The following is a 15,439-nucleotide window of genomic DNA, read 5'->3' on the forward strand; positions in this document are numbered from 1 at the left end:
AAGGAAAAATGGTTATTAGTGCTAATGAATCTCCAACCAGATCATTTTCATATTCTTCTCAACAATCAAATGATCTATTTATTACACTCTCAAACGTCGCTCACACTATCATGAATAAATACATATTACACTCTCAAACGTCGCTCACACTATCATGAATAAATACACATTATAGAAAAGACCACTATGTCACACCATCGTTCTTATTCAGAAATAAACAACACTCGTGAAAACCATTGACTCAAGTAAATTTTGAAATACATATTGAAATAAAATAAACACACCACCAAACTGGAACAAGAATTAAATAATCGTCACACAAACAAATGGATTGCTCCAAGCCCTGTGTACTTAAATAGTACATAGGTTAGAATTATGCAATCGTTAAAGCATGGACACGATTAATAGTTACAGTAACAAAAATGATATATGAATCATAAATGAGAGGAAATAAATCAAATTCCTACAATACCTTCCTAACCTTCCTAACCAGTGATCCTTGCTAATAAGGAGGGTCCATCCCTCCTAACAGGGGTTGGTACACTACACAACACATAGGCTAGTTAGTAGAAAGGTATGGCACCACGAATGATTGAGATTTTCATTAATGAAACATACATGATTATAATATTGGTTCTCTCTGTGTCTCTTATGTTTTGTCTATGTATATCTATATGTTTGCTTGGGGGAAGAGAGAACACCTCTTTATAAGTTCAGACTTTAAAGAAAAAAACTATCATCATAATATCTTGATTCTCATATGATCTAAATTGAGAACCCATATTAACAGTTCAATAAAAATTTCCATATTTGGGACAATGTTGTAATAATTTTTCCAATTATAATAGTTTATCAGTGGAAAATTATAGTTTCTTTAGCTACATTATTTATGAATATCTCCGTTGATGGTTGAAATGATTTTGAACATGAAGTTTTCCATATCAATCTTCATTACTAATAAAATAATATCAGAACATCCAAAATAATTTTTTCATTTATCAACAACATTCATCGAGTCCTTGTCCCATCCTTGGTGAGGCAAAATTAGAAAGTGTAACCCTATAATAGCATCTCAAGAAACCACATACCCTAAAACAACCCAATTGTAATTTTTATGATTAAAATAGCCTAAATAAATACTTCTCATACCGAATTAGATGAAAAATTAGATCATAAGATGACATCTAAAAATAGACATATCTACGTTCATAATGGTTGCTACAATGATAAAGTATGGTCTTTGAGAGTTAAAAAGGGTAAAGAAAGGATAAGAGAATTAATGCAAGAAGGATGTCAATTTGACATCCCAACATCTCCCCCAAACATAAGCATCTGCATGTTCTCATGTAGACCCTTATAATTGGTTTATGATGTGCTAATAATGAAATTATGAAAATTTATAAGATCTTATAGTATCCTTTGAAAAATCTATGTAACCTAGAGAAATAAGAAATTCCATTTCCCATCATTTATCACTGAGATTATATGGATGCTAATATTGATAGGAAGGGATGCAAACAAGAAGAAATTTGAACCTCTATCGAATCCAACTAGGCCAATCCTCTTGGTGAATTCTACATAGAAACCAAAGACAGTGCATGTACAAAATTTAGAAATAAATAAGGGTCATCATCCCTCATTTCCTTCCTACAAGCATCTGACCTAAGCCTACTCCCCTATAGTGCATTATGTTTCATCCCTTTAATACTTCTGAGGAAACATTCCAAAACTTTGTTCTTGTATTCCATTAGCATCTTTTTGGTATCCACATATCACCATATTCTATTATACACTAAATAAAATATTTCTATAGTTCTAGGTTCATCTTTGATAGACAATTTCACCTTCCCTTCAATAGTTGTTATATTATCGCAGAAAGCCTTCCAACTAACTTGATTTTTCACAAAGGACAAAATAGCTCTCAATAGAGCATCCCCAGCATATCATGTAAGGTTAAGGGTTCTTTCTCCAAAACAGGAACAATCATGAAAATACAATTCACATAGTAGATCTTATTCTATAAAAGTGGCCTTCCAAAAGGTTTCCAAAAAACCTTGAGCCTCCCTCATCTCATATTATCATTTCTACCTAAGGGTTGTTAATTGAAAAAGGAAGCATTGTTCATGTAGATACAAGGGATAGGATAGAGAAGGAGGTTTGGAAATCAATATGTTCTCAAGAAGTTTCTGGAAGGACTCTTTTTCCTACTATAATAGTTGTAATTCCCATTGGAATTCTTCTACTTGTAACTGTACTTGCTTCCTTTCTCTATGATTTTTCACAAAGTATTCAACATTCAGATTCTCAGCCCATGTCCTCTTAAAATCATAAAAATGTCCTTATGCTATTTCAGGGGAAGAGCTTCATCCTTTAGTAAAATTTCTAACTTCTTCCATTTCTCCAATTCTTCAAGCAAAAATGACGACTTCAATGACTCTTCGAATTTTGAATGATTTTTTTTATGTTACTATTACAATAATATATTCAAAAATTTCCTAGAACATCTCTTCATCCCCTTTCTCCTCTTGTTGTGCTATCGTAGTTGTTGGTTCTTATGAAACAACACCATTATCAATAGGTTATTGTGGAGCAACAACCAATTTTATTTGAGTTTGCTATGATTTAGCTATTGGTGATTGTGTAACACTACTATTGTAAACAAGTTCTTATGAAATATCATGTTCTTTCTCTCCATATTGCTTTTCTTCAAGTCTTTGTTATTGTGTAAAAATAACATCTTCAGTAGTCTCTTGTGGAATGGCGGTTTGGAATTCTTTAGCTTTCTCTTTCACTTGGATTATAATTGAAACAATTATTATCCCTTCATATCTTGCTTCCCCAAGCATTTGATTATAACCTTCACACAATCTTACTGATGTACCGTCAAGTGACATTATCTCTGCCACCTCTGCTAAGGTTTCTAGTCCATTATGTTTCCTAAATTGAAGCTACCCCTTAACCACGACAAGTTGCTTGCTTAGATTTACATTTTCCTCCAATTTATTAATTTGTTGGATAAGATGGTCGGTTTAAAGCTTACCTAGTAAAGAAACACCTTCTTGCTCCTTTGTGACCTCTTCCTTTTTCTTTTGTTCCTCGGGTTCCTTTGATTCTTGTGAAGTGGCATCAACATTACATGGTGCAGTGCATTCTTTTACAAATTCTTCTTCTTTCTCTTCATTCTACTATCATCTAGACCCATTTGGCTCTAATTTATCAGTAGATTCATTAGTTATTTGGGTAGTCAATGGTGCAACAATTAACCAAACTTTGATATTAGGATTATTTAAACCTATTGACTTCTTCAATGACCTCTATTTCACCCTTGTTTGTAAAGGATTAGATTCTTCAAATGATTCCTCAATTTCCTAGACATTTTTGTTTCAGGAACCCCTGCCTCAGATAATGATATTACAAGTGCCCCTATTTCATCAGTCTCTGCTTCAGGCCATTCTTCTTCAACAAGGCATCTATCATTTCTACTCTCATACTATCTATTGGAGATATCCACAGGTGATTCAATGTGTGTCATTTCTCCTTCAACAAATGCACTAGCGAACACTCTTATGGAACTCCATATTTTAGGGTTTTGGTGACAAAGTCTAGGATATGTAGGCACTCCACATTTCCTAGGCGGTGTAACTACTCTATTTTTTGGTGCTTTCTCAACACTTTGTTCATATATTTTTCCTTCACTTTCCTCTATTTCAGGGTATGGTACATGCGACACTATTAGCAAACTCGTCCAAGTGTCTTCCTATTGTTGCAGTGAATGAATTATGATCAATTAGTTAGTGTATGGTTTTTTAAATAAATGTTTGTATGTTTTTCCACACAAACCTCCTTTGCCATTTGTTGTAAATATTTCAATAGGAGTAGGAAAAAATGATTAACTTTAAATTAAAAATATGTGATAATAATGAAATATTATCCCAAATAATTCCTCACAAATGATGAAATTTTGTTATGAAACCAGCTCACAAAAAGATAGAAAAGATAGATCAATGCCTTATAAATAAGCCTCTTAGAGGGGGAAACCTCCTTTACTTTACACAAATGAACAATTCTTGGATGATACAAATGACGAGACCTCCTTTCTATACATAGGAATCTAAGAGGTCATAATATAATCAGAGCCAACATAACAATAATAATGTAAGGGCACAATATTAACAATAGTGGGCTTCTATGGGGCACAATATTAACAATAGTGGGCTTCTATGGGGCACAATAATAACAATATGGGGACTACATGGGTACAACAATATAATAAGGGAGTTGTACTAATAACAATAAGGGGTTACACTAGTAGTATAGGGGCCTAACATGCCCCTCTCCTTCAAAAAGTGTTGTCCTCAACGCTTGAGTAGTTCTTGATGCTTCTGTATAATATTCTTGTCTTCCCATGTGGAATATTCAGTGGGTAAGTTCTTCCACTTTATGAGATACTCTGAAATTTATGGATTTCGTAATTGTCGAGTTCTTGTTTCTGTGACTGCTCCAGGTTCCAATATGATTTTTCCTTCCTCTTCAAGTTCTAGCAATATTGTTTGAATTGGGATATTCTGCAACTTTTGAATGAGTGGCCACCCTTCTTTATCCTTCTTCAATTCATCCCTTGCTTCGTTAATCCAATCTGGTTAGATAATAGAAATAGCACAAAACAATGCTTCCACATCCTCATCCTTTCTTGAGAGTGCATCTAGAACAAAAACTTTGTTCCCTTTTCTGTAGATGATGTCAAAGTCATAACCCAATATATTTGTGACCCATTTTTTATGTTCTTCTAAAGATAATATTTGTTTTAAAAAGTATTTAAGACTATCATGATCCATTTTTACCTTGAAGTGTCTTCCCATTGGATAAGGTCTCCATTTCTTAAGTGCTTGTAGTATTGCCAACATTTCCTTCTAATAAATAGCTTGCTTGAGATGTAGCAGTAAAAATACCCAATCACCTACATCAATTTTTTTTTCACTGCGATGTTGATCTACCTATTCATTCATTCGATTCTACACCAAAGTGGCGTTATCCTTTAAAAGTTGGAGAACTTGTTGTTGATGCTCGATGTGATCTTTCACTTCTTGAACCTTTTTTCTTCTTGATATGTCCCTCTATCTTGAGAGTTTGAGGAGTGGTAATTTCTTCCAATGCTTCACAAGATATGGTCGGATTCATTTCTTGATGCTCGATGTGATCTTTCACTTCTTGAACATTTTTCTTCTTGATATGTCCTTTTGTCTTGATAGTTTAAGGAGTGGTAATTCCAGCCAATGCATTACAAGATATGGTTGGATTCATTTCTTCTTTCTCGATGTGATATTTCACTTCTTGAACCTTTTTCTTGCTGATCTGTCCTTCTATCTTGAGAGTTTGAGGAGTGGTAATTCTTACCAATGCTTTACAAGATATGATTGGATTCATTTCTTCCTTCCCTGGGGTTGGGTCTTAACATATATCCTCTTCTTTTGATGTTTCTCGATCCTTTTCTTCCTCCTATTCATACTCTATGTAAAATAATTTCTTCTCAGCACACTTATGACCTTCTTCTTCCCCACCTGAATGCCTTCTAAAATGAATCAAGTTCCCAAAGATGAACCTCATGTTGAATGTTATCCTCTAAAGTAGCTATGAAGACATCAATCCTTTGCTTCTCTAGAATATTATGTACTCTTATATTCAATTTTTGAAAGTCCTCAATGTGCTTTGCCATTGAACACTTTTGTTTGATATTTATCAATTGGCTAAAGAAGGTGCTTCTCTTTGTATTCTTATAATGTGTTATCATTTCCTCCGTGAAAATTGACCACGTAACAAGTGGTTTATGAGAACAAAGCCCTTTATACCATAAAAAATGGTCTGGTTCTAAATGTGAGGATGCAATACATACCTTTTGTAACAATTTCACCTCATGTAGATCAAAATATTGCTCCATCTGTCATATCCAATTTACCAAATCCTTGCCATCAAGCTTCCTTATATTTCCTTTTCTTGATTTTAGGAGCTTGATCTTGAAACGACTATATATCTGTAAATTTGTCTCTTCCAATTCTGAAATTGCGACCTGAAATAACCCTCTGTGTCTTATTTCCAATGCCACCAGTCTGATCAAAATTGGATTCTCCAAGAAAGTATTATCCACAATCTCCCAAGATGACCTGATTATATACCTTTTAAGAAGAGCGAACTTGTATGAAGTTCCACATGTCACCATTTTGACCTTTGGATTTGAAAAAAATAAAATTAAAATATAGTCTGTCCTCTTTCTGTAACTTCTTACAAAATTTCAATCTAATGCTCAGAGACACGGTTATCACGATTTTCCCAAGGTGACATGTTTGGAATGTAATTTGGGGGTCTATAAAAACCCTAACTTCCTCAAACTATATCTCTGAAATTGTAGCGAGACTGGATTTTAAATTTGGAGCTAAGGTTCAGACTGATTTATTCTCAAATAGGTTTTTGTTTTATCTTCTGAAACTTCGTAGCGAAAGATTTCTAGTGAAAATCCCACGATAACCTTTTTTGGTTTAAATTTTGTAGCTTGCAAAAACCCTAACTTCCTCAGATCATATCTTTGAAAATATAGTTAGACAAGCTCTGAAATTTGGACCTGAGGTTTAGCGCGAGTTCGTCTCAAATGGGTTCTTTTTCTCTTCTGAAATGTCACAGAGAGAAATTTATAGTGAAAATTCCATGATGACCTATTTGGAGCAGCAAAACCCTAGAATCCAAAGCTCTCATACCAAATGTTATGGAACCAGCTCACAAAAAGATAGAAAAGATAGATCAACGCCTTAGAAATAATCCTCTTCAAGGGGGAAACCTCCTTTACATTACACAAATGAACAATTCTTGGATGATACAAATGACAAGGCCTCCCTTCTATATATAGGAGTCTAAGGGGTCATAATATAATCACATTCGACATAACAACAATAATGTAAGGGAACAATAATAACAATAGTGGGCTTCTATGGGCACAATAATAACAATATGGGGACTACATGGGTACAAAAATATAATAAGGGGCTTGTGATAATAACAATAAGGGGTTACACTAGTATTATAGGGGCCTAAAAAATTTTGAATAAATAAAGCCACGTCATCCCAAGGATGAGCAAGATATTTTTTTCAATACCTCTACCCTTGTTCCTTACTTCCTCTCTTGGCAACAGAATTATTGCTTTGACTCTTGGGAATGTTATTTTCCTCGAAAAGAAATGGGTCCGTTTCTAAGGTAAACATATTACCCTGGAAATTATGTCCTCTATAGCAAAATTTATAAACCTTATAACCTCTACGTGATACTCCTTCATAGCCTATGTGAATTCTAAGGAAATCTGTTCACTAAAATTGTACAACCTCTGAAAGTAGGTTAAACACGATGCGTTCCAAAATATTTCTATACCTTTTTGATGGTGTAACAATGCATCCTGGAATTATGTTCATGATGCACTGGCACTTCTCCCACTATAACTATCTCTTTTAGAACCCCATACTGAGAAAAAATTTCTTCAAACAAAAACTTTGAACAACAAATTATGTTTTCCTAGCGAGTTCTTTGGATTCTACCCACTTTTTGAAATAATCTATTTATACTAGAATACAATTATTTTGTTGAAATGGGGGATTAATTGGTCCCAAAAAATCTAAAGCCCGTCTCTAAAAATGCCGTTCCACTAGATGAGGATGTAATGACATCTCATATAATTGAGTAGGGTGACAAATCCTTTGATAGCTATCACATCCCTTCACATATTTCCTTACATTGTGGAACATAGTAGGATAAAAATAACCCATCATGAAAAGATTAAGAATTTTACGAACTTCATACTCTGTCACACATCTTCTAATTTTGTTATCAAAATCGGTGTGAAAAAATTTCCCATCCAACCAGAAATACCAGGTTCTTTTCTCAACAAACTTTCTCTTTTCCATAGGAGAAAGGTCATGATGAGGGTTTCCTACAGCAAGATAGTTGGAAATTTCCACATACCAGGGTGAATAGGTGTATACTGCAAAGAGATACTCATCTGTGAAATAATCTTCAACAAGAAAATCATCAGTAACATGAGTCAATCTAGAAGGAAAATATGCATCAACATTATCCTTCCCAAGTTTATCTATAATGGTGATATCAATTTTTTGAAGTAACAACAACAACCTAGTAATCGTAGCATTTGTAACTTGATTATTCATTAATAATAAGATAATAGATTGGTTATTATGCACAAAAGTTTGATAACCATTGATGTAGTGCCTGAAATTATTGGTAGCATGAATAACAACAAAGAACTCCTTTACTTTTATTATATAATTTACCTATGTGGGAGAAAAATTATTTTTGATGTAATAGCTAGCACATGGCTTGTTTTCCTTTTGTTGTCTAGGCACAACTCCAATGGTTGTATCTGAATCATTGGTGAAGATGTGGAATGGAAGACTCTAATTAGGTCCTCTCAACATTTGTGTTGTTGTTACACATCTTTTTAATTCTACAAAAGTGTTGTTACATTTGTGAGCTCATTCAAACTAATTTTATTTTGTTAGAAGGAAAAATAATGGAAATATAATTTTGACAAAATTTTCTATAAATCGTCTATAATAACCTTGTTTCCCCAAAAATCTACGTAATGTTTTTTGCATTTTAGGAGTAGGAATTTTCAAAATTACTCTACCTTTGTTGGATCTACCTCAACCTATAGAAGAGAGATACTGACCACAAAAAAATTCCTTCATTCATTATCATATCACATTTTTCAGTGCTAAGACAAATATGGCTTTGTATATAATGTTCAAGTATTTTTTCAAGGTTGTGCAAGGATTAATCAAACCCATTCCCATAGGGTGCAAAATCATCCATAAATATTTCCAAGCTATCATTGACCCTGTCAGAAAAAATTCCCAACACTCCTTGTTGGAATGTTGCAGGTGCATTACAAACTGCAAAAGGTAGGACCCTATAAGAAAATATGCTCCAGGGGAAGTGAAAGTAGTTTTTGTCCTATTCTTCAACAACAATATATATATGGTTATAGCCACTAAATCCATCAAAGAAATAAAATTATTTCTTACCAGATAGAGTGTATAGGACCTAATCAATAAAAGGTAATGGGAAATCCTTCTTTTAAGTTGCTTTTCTCAACTCCCTATAATCCACATAGGCTCTCCACTTTCCATTCTTCTTGGGGAACAATAACATGTGGAGATACCCACTGATTGTAAAAAATAAGATAGATAATATTTTCATCTAAGAGTATCTAAAGCTCTTCCTTCACAGTGTTTGTTAATGTTGGGTTCGTTCTTTCATGAGGTTGTCGGACATGTCAGAATCCTTCCTTTAAATATATGTGATGACTACACAAATTAGGATGTATACTCATCATGACTTTATAATCCCACTCGAAGGCTTCCTTATTGTTTCTAAGTAACAACACGCATTTCTCTCTTTTCTCAAGGGATAAATTAGGGTATATATTTAGGGTTTTCCCAGACTCGATTTCCACTAGTGCACCCTTAATACTAGGGGAAGAAGGTATTTCTTATGTAACAAGATCATCAATAGTTTCTTTCTCATAATATTTTCCTATCACAGAACTTGTGGGTGGTGTAAAAATAGAAGGGCTATTGGTAAAAATGTTAATGATATCATCTTCAATCTCATTTTTGAAAAATAGAGTTTTTCCTACGGTGAATACTGGATATGCACCAACTTCTTTCCAATGAGACTCAAACCATGGATGATTCTCATATTCCAAAATTGGTTTATCTATATGGTAAAGAAAATGGTCCTTCATGGTGTGACCATTATATATAATCATACAACTAGAACTACATCTAATAAAGGTATCTGCAATAGCCAGGCATGGTTTTTCCAGAATTAAAGGTTCTCCTCCTAGTCATGTCCTAAGTTGAAGTACCATGAAATATAATAGGTACTACTAGGAATCTACTGAAGTAATGACATCCTCCAACATTCCTTCAAGTTGGATTCTAGACCTATCTGTTAGTCCAGAATAGTACATGTTGGTTGCAAATTGGTATGTCCACGTAGTTCTATAGTTTCCCTGGTAATTATGTCGATTCCTACTCCTAAATTAATCAGAGTATTTTGAAGAGTTGTTCCACCAATGTGAACAACTATAGTTGGGCTTTCGATATCTTCATGTTTGTAAGGTACATTTTTCCCTAATACTAGTTCTAATAATTTCCCAATCACATGCACAGTAGTGTGATGTTGAGATTTCCTACCTTGGTTTTTCACACATAGCTCCTTAACTATTTTTCCATAAATAAATACATGTTGTATTGCTTTAAGTAATGGGATCATAACATGTACGTTCATCAATTATTTTAGGAAATAAAACTTTACAACTTGAGGGCTATCCTTGACCTCAGTTAATCTTTTAGGGTAAGGAAGGTGCTAAAAAGTTTCATTTCTTGTAGTTGTTACAGGTTTTGTATCCAAGGTAATATCTTCTATTACAGTAGTACTGGATGTTACAGTAGTATTGGTAGTAGTGTTGACTATTAAAACTTCATAAACTATTTTGAGACCAATGGTAACATCGGTAGTTACAGCTAGATGCTTTTCTAAATAAATCTGAACTAGGTTTCATTCCCTCATTGACTAATCAGGTGCTAAAACATTTTCTCAAAATTCAAAGTTTTTGGATCAGTGTGCAACCTTAACAACTGCATAGTGCTCGTCATCCTAAATCTGGCGCAACTCCTTTCGCGCGAAACAAACTCCATATGCTCTTGGAAATATGTTCTGTTTTTTCCTAAATAGGTGATTTGTTTTTCTTTTAAATGCAGACAACCCAGTGAGGAGTCCATACTACTGACGTGGCGTTGACTGGGCGTACCTACATGGCAGGGTGACTATTCATGTGACTGATTGACCTCTAGCAAATGGTGTTGTGCCAAGTGGCACGATGTTATTGGTTTTGATTTGGGTTTTCTTGATTGGATGGTTGGTGGCCAACCATAGGCTACCACATGGCCGAGTCATGGGCTGCCACGTGGCAGCCCAAGGGCCACCAAAAACCTGGTTAAGGTCTATGCAGCATTTGCGGGGGTCAAAGTCGTGAACTCCAAACTCCAAGCGCCAAAACATTGTCAATGCGGGACACCTTTATGTCTTAATAACTATAGGTTGTCACAAATATTTAAATGTTTGTTTTAACACAATCTGGGATAAGGGCCAACCACAGGGGCTAGCCCTTGACCGCGTGCCATTCTACAGGACCTTGGTTGTGCGGAGTGGGGGCCAGTCTAGCGGGGTGGGTCGTTGGCCTTAGCCCCAGGCACGTGGCCCCCATGTGGCCTAAAATTTTCGGATTTAAGGCCTTATAGGGCATCTAATCCATCTATAAATTTCGCCTGGAATTAGGCGAAATCGATGCTTGGTTACAGAAATTGGAGCAAAATTTGTAGGATGGTAACATATTTTGACTAAATTGAGGTGTGATTAGTAGAAAGACTTGGGGAAGCCATAACTTCTTCAATTTCTTACCAAATCAAGAGCAGAAAGAGGCTCGACAATCATCTTTTGGCATTTTGGAGCCATTGGAATAGGTTTTAAATCTATGTGAGCATTGTAAACTGATGTATTCACACTTTTGAGCATAATACAGAGGGAGAAGTCATTGGAAGCTGAACCAAGGAGACATTGCCCAGGCACGGTGAACTCCTTCATCATGTGTTGTTGTGATATTGTTTTGGTGATGTTCATGTTTGTTATATGTTGTTGTTCTGTCATTTGTTTATGTTTATTTGTACATGAAATTTACATAAAAGAACTCAGAAACTCATGTTAAAACTTGCAATTAACCTCATGAAGAACTTTTACATATTCTAAAAATGAATTTAGCAGAACAAAACTAATTTTCCCATTCAGATTAGGATTTTCTTCATCATTATCTATTATCATATAGGAAGAAATGGGGGTCACTACCCTTGATGATTTTCATTGAATATCATTACATGCCACACGTGAAATACAAAAGGTGGGGATAATTAGAGTTTAAACCTATTATATTGCTTTATGATTAGGGTTAGGGTTGGGTTGTATAGGTAGTTGAGGACGCAACAAAGCACTCACCATGGGTAGATTAGAAGAAAGTTGTAACTATTGTTGTTGCATTGGTATATGTTTGGGTATATGGTTAAGGGGATCAATCCCTCACCATGGTTGAGGCCATGAAGCAACAAACCATTATGGCCATGGCACAGGGTATTAAATCAAAGGAGGATTAAGAGGCTGCCATGGAGCTATTGAATATTGCAATTTCTAAGTTGTTTCTTCGGAATTATACATACTCGACCAAGAATTCAGGCACATTACCTAACAACTTAGGTTGCAAAGGATTTTCAGTACCAATAAAATATGTTGCTTCAACATCCTCCCCCGCCTCCTTGTAAATTTCATTAAGTCCAGGCAATGGAGGGAACTATTTTGTGGAGTGATCCCTCTCACAAATGGTACAGTTGTTGAATGGAAAATCCATCAAACGATGTTTCTTCCTACATCGAGATCAAAAAATGGCCAAATCATGTTCTACCTCCATCTGTTTTTCTTTGCTTGTAGTACATCAAACTAGGAGGACATCTATCTCATTATATCAGCTTTGAAATCCTATAGTAGACTCTGAGTCTCTAATCTATTTTCTCCACTGTTAGCTCACTTTAGAATCCTCATAGAGGCATCCTGTTTCAAGGTATTATTTCTTGTTGTTCCTCTGGAACTTCTTCAGAAAGGTTGAAAAATATCATCATCAGGTTCCTTGGATATATCCCATTTCCCCGGAATATTTAGCATGTCAAGGAAGTCATCCCTCATTCCTTTAATCAAGATTGTCTTGACCATTTCCTTGCCTAGATTTCTATGTTGAGATATTTGTAAGTGATACTAAAGAGATCAAGTTTAATTTTAAGGATGGAAATTTATTTGAAAGTTTAGAAACCTTGGTGAATATCACTAGTTGATAATAATCAATCTCTAAAATTTTTGTTCATATTTTTTTAAAAGTATTCAAATTTATAATAATCTTATATAGGATCTATATAATTTTTTGTCAATTTTTGACATAAAATAATTTTATACTATAAAATTTGGGCGAATCAATTTTAGGACAAATGGAGATTAGCAAATCTAATTTTTGGAAAAAGCATGGAAAATTAACCCAGTTCCGAATATTAGCCCCTAAAATTTCCCTTGAAAGAGATTCAAGATATTCTTCCAAATTTTCATCTTCCATCTGGGTGATTTTCAATCATTCATAATTTTTATGGCTTCAATGAAAATAATCATGATACTTTTCTAAAAGTTTTTGTTTCATCTCATATAAGGAGTTAATGAATGCCTTACCAAGTCCCATAATCCATATCAGTGTTTCTCCCTGTAATGTAGCTAAGATCAATTTTAGCTCTTGTTCATCGATGGTGTAATAATAAATTCTGTAGAGGACATAAAATAGGAAAACAAATGTATCTTGATCTTTTTTAATAATGCCTGAAAAGTAGAGAGTGTAGACAACATGATGCTATTATTGGGGCCTGCACTTGAATATTCCCAATAGTGAAATAAAAAGTAGTGACTGATGTTCCTGTCATTTTATTTGGTTGTGAGTTTTGTGTATCTATTATAGGTGGCTTCCCTAATGAGGGAGAATTCTCTTTCTTTGGTGATGGTAATTGCTTAGGCTATTCAGGTTCCTCAATTTTCAAAATCGTCTATAACAACAAACTATTTCAATACACTTCCAAAAGTCCAAGGTATATTAATCAGGTAATTTTTCTTCAGGGTTTAATTCCCAATCATGTTCATTTGTATCACTATATCCTCACAAATCTCGATTTTCTCCCTTTTCTAATATAGAGGGTATAGAAACTCTGGGATTTCTTTTTGAAATTGAAGCTTCCCAAAACTCTATCTCCTTGATATGTGGAACTAAAAAATATATCTCAGAATATGCTTACCTCCATGGAGCAACTTTTCTTGATTTGTTCTTCTTGGTCACCATTCCTTGAGTAGATCATTTTTCTTCAACTTTTGAAATGATATCCTATATGAAAGTTACTCTTCACATATCTCAATTCTACTTCATCCTACCTCATTCTCTTCCACCTATACGATTAGCCTATTTGGGGTCGCAATATTTTTCTTCTTCACTACTAATGCAATGCAATCCTATGTGCCATGACTCTTATTAGGTCGAGCCCACTTCGATATGTTGATGGGTTGTGCAAGTTTTTACCTCTCTTCTTACCACCCAAAAACCTCAGAGTTAGAAACAAATTTTCCACACTTTCAATCAATGTAAGAAAAAAAACTAGTTACACATATGCACCCCTAATAACCTTCACCAACAATGGCGCCAAAATGTTGGGAAGAACAATTGTTTTTTAACTCAGAGAAACATATCTAACTCTCACGTTAATTGTCAATTTGGGTAGGCCTCTTTATTTCAAGGCTATCACGTAAAGTATATGAAAGTTAAAATGGTGACTATTTCTAATGATTCTCAGACGAGATCATTTTAATTTAACTCGCAATAATACAACATTCTAGTTGTTACACCCTCAAAATGCACTCACACATTCTATAAATAAACACACATTACACAAAAAAACCACTGTCACACAGCGACTTTTATTTGGAAATAAACAACACTACTAAAAAACATTCACTTTAGTAATTTTTTAAACAAACATTCAAATAAAATAAACAAACCACCACACTATAGAGGAATTAAATAAATGTCACACCCTTGGACACCTAGTACGTTAGGGTCAGGGTCATTAGTTATTAAAGTCCAAGAAAATTTGAAAGTTGAATCCAAAGGTTTAAATGTTGTATTTCTATGGACAATATCCCTAACGAAAGTTGAATTCATTTTCGAGTAGTGATTCCAACAGTTGTATTAGAGCTCAGTCTACACGTGAAGGAATGGTCGCATATTTATGATGCTTGTGTGTTTCTAAATGCGATTCGCATTGTAAATTTTCCCAACAAAAGATCACGCTTTTACATTTCTTTATCGGTTCAATTACATGGCGATTCATTTTTTGAATTATTATTAAAGATGCAAAATGGAGGGAAATGGGTGATGATGGAACTATTTGAAATTTCAGTTTATGAATGAGTTGTGGCCAAATTGTTGTGACCTAGAGGTGTAGCTATTAATTAGACAAAAAATTTGAGGTTTCATACACATGTTTTTTGGGATTTTGTGTCAACATAAAGGTAGAATTTCACGGGCTCAGTTAATAATGCATGGAAATTTCTTGCAACACATCCATGTTGAGTCACATATAAAACATTTTGGTGATTTTTTTTTATAATTTTGGATAGTTGAAATGAAGGTAGTCATTTCAAGAGCTAAGTAATGTCATGAATCATATATGTGGGAATATCAAGGAGGAATTAAGT

This window comes from Pinus tabuliformis, chromosome 8, assembly GCF_031772625.1.
Source record: "Pinus tabuliformis cultivar Carrire ecotype Pingquan chromosome 8, CPIR1, whole genome shotgun sequence".
Classification (NCBI taxonomy): Eukaryota; Viridiplantae; Streptophyta; class Pinopsida; order Pinales; family Pinaceae; genus Pinus; species Pinus tabuliformis.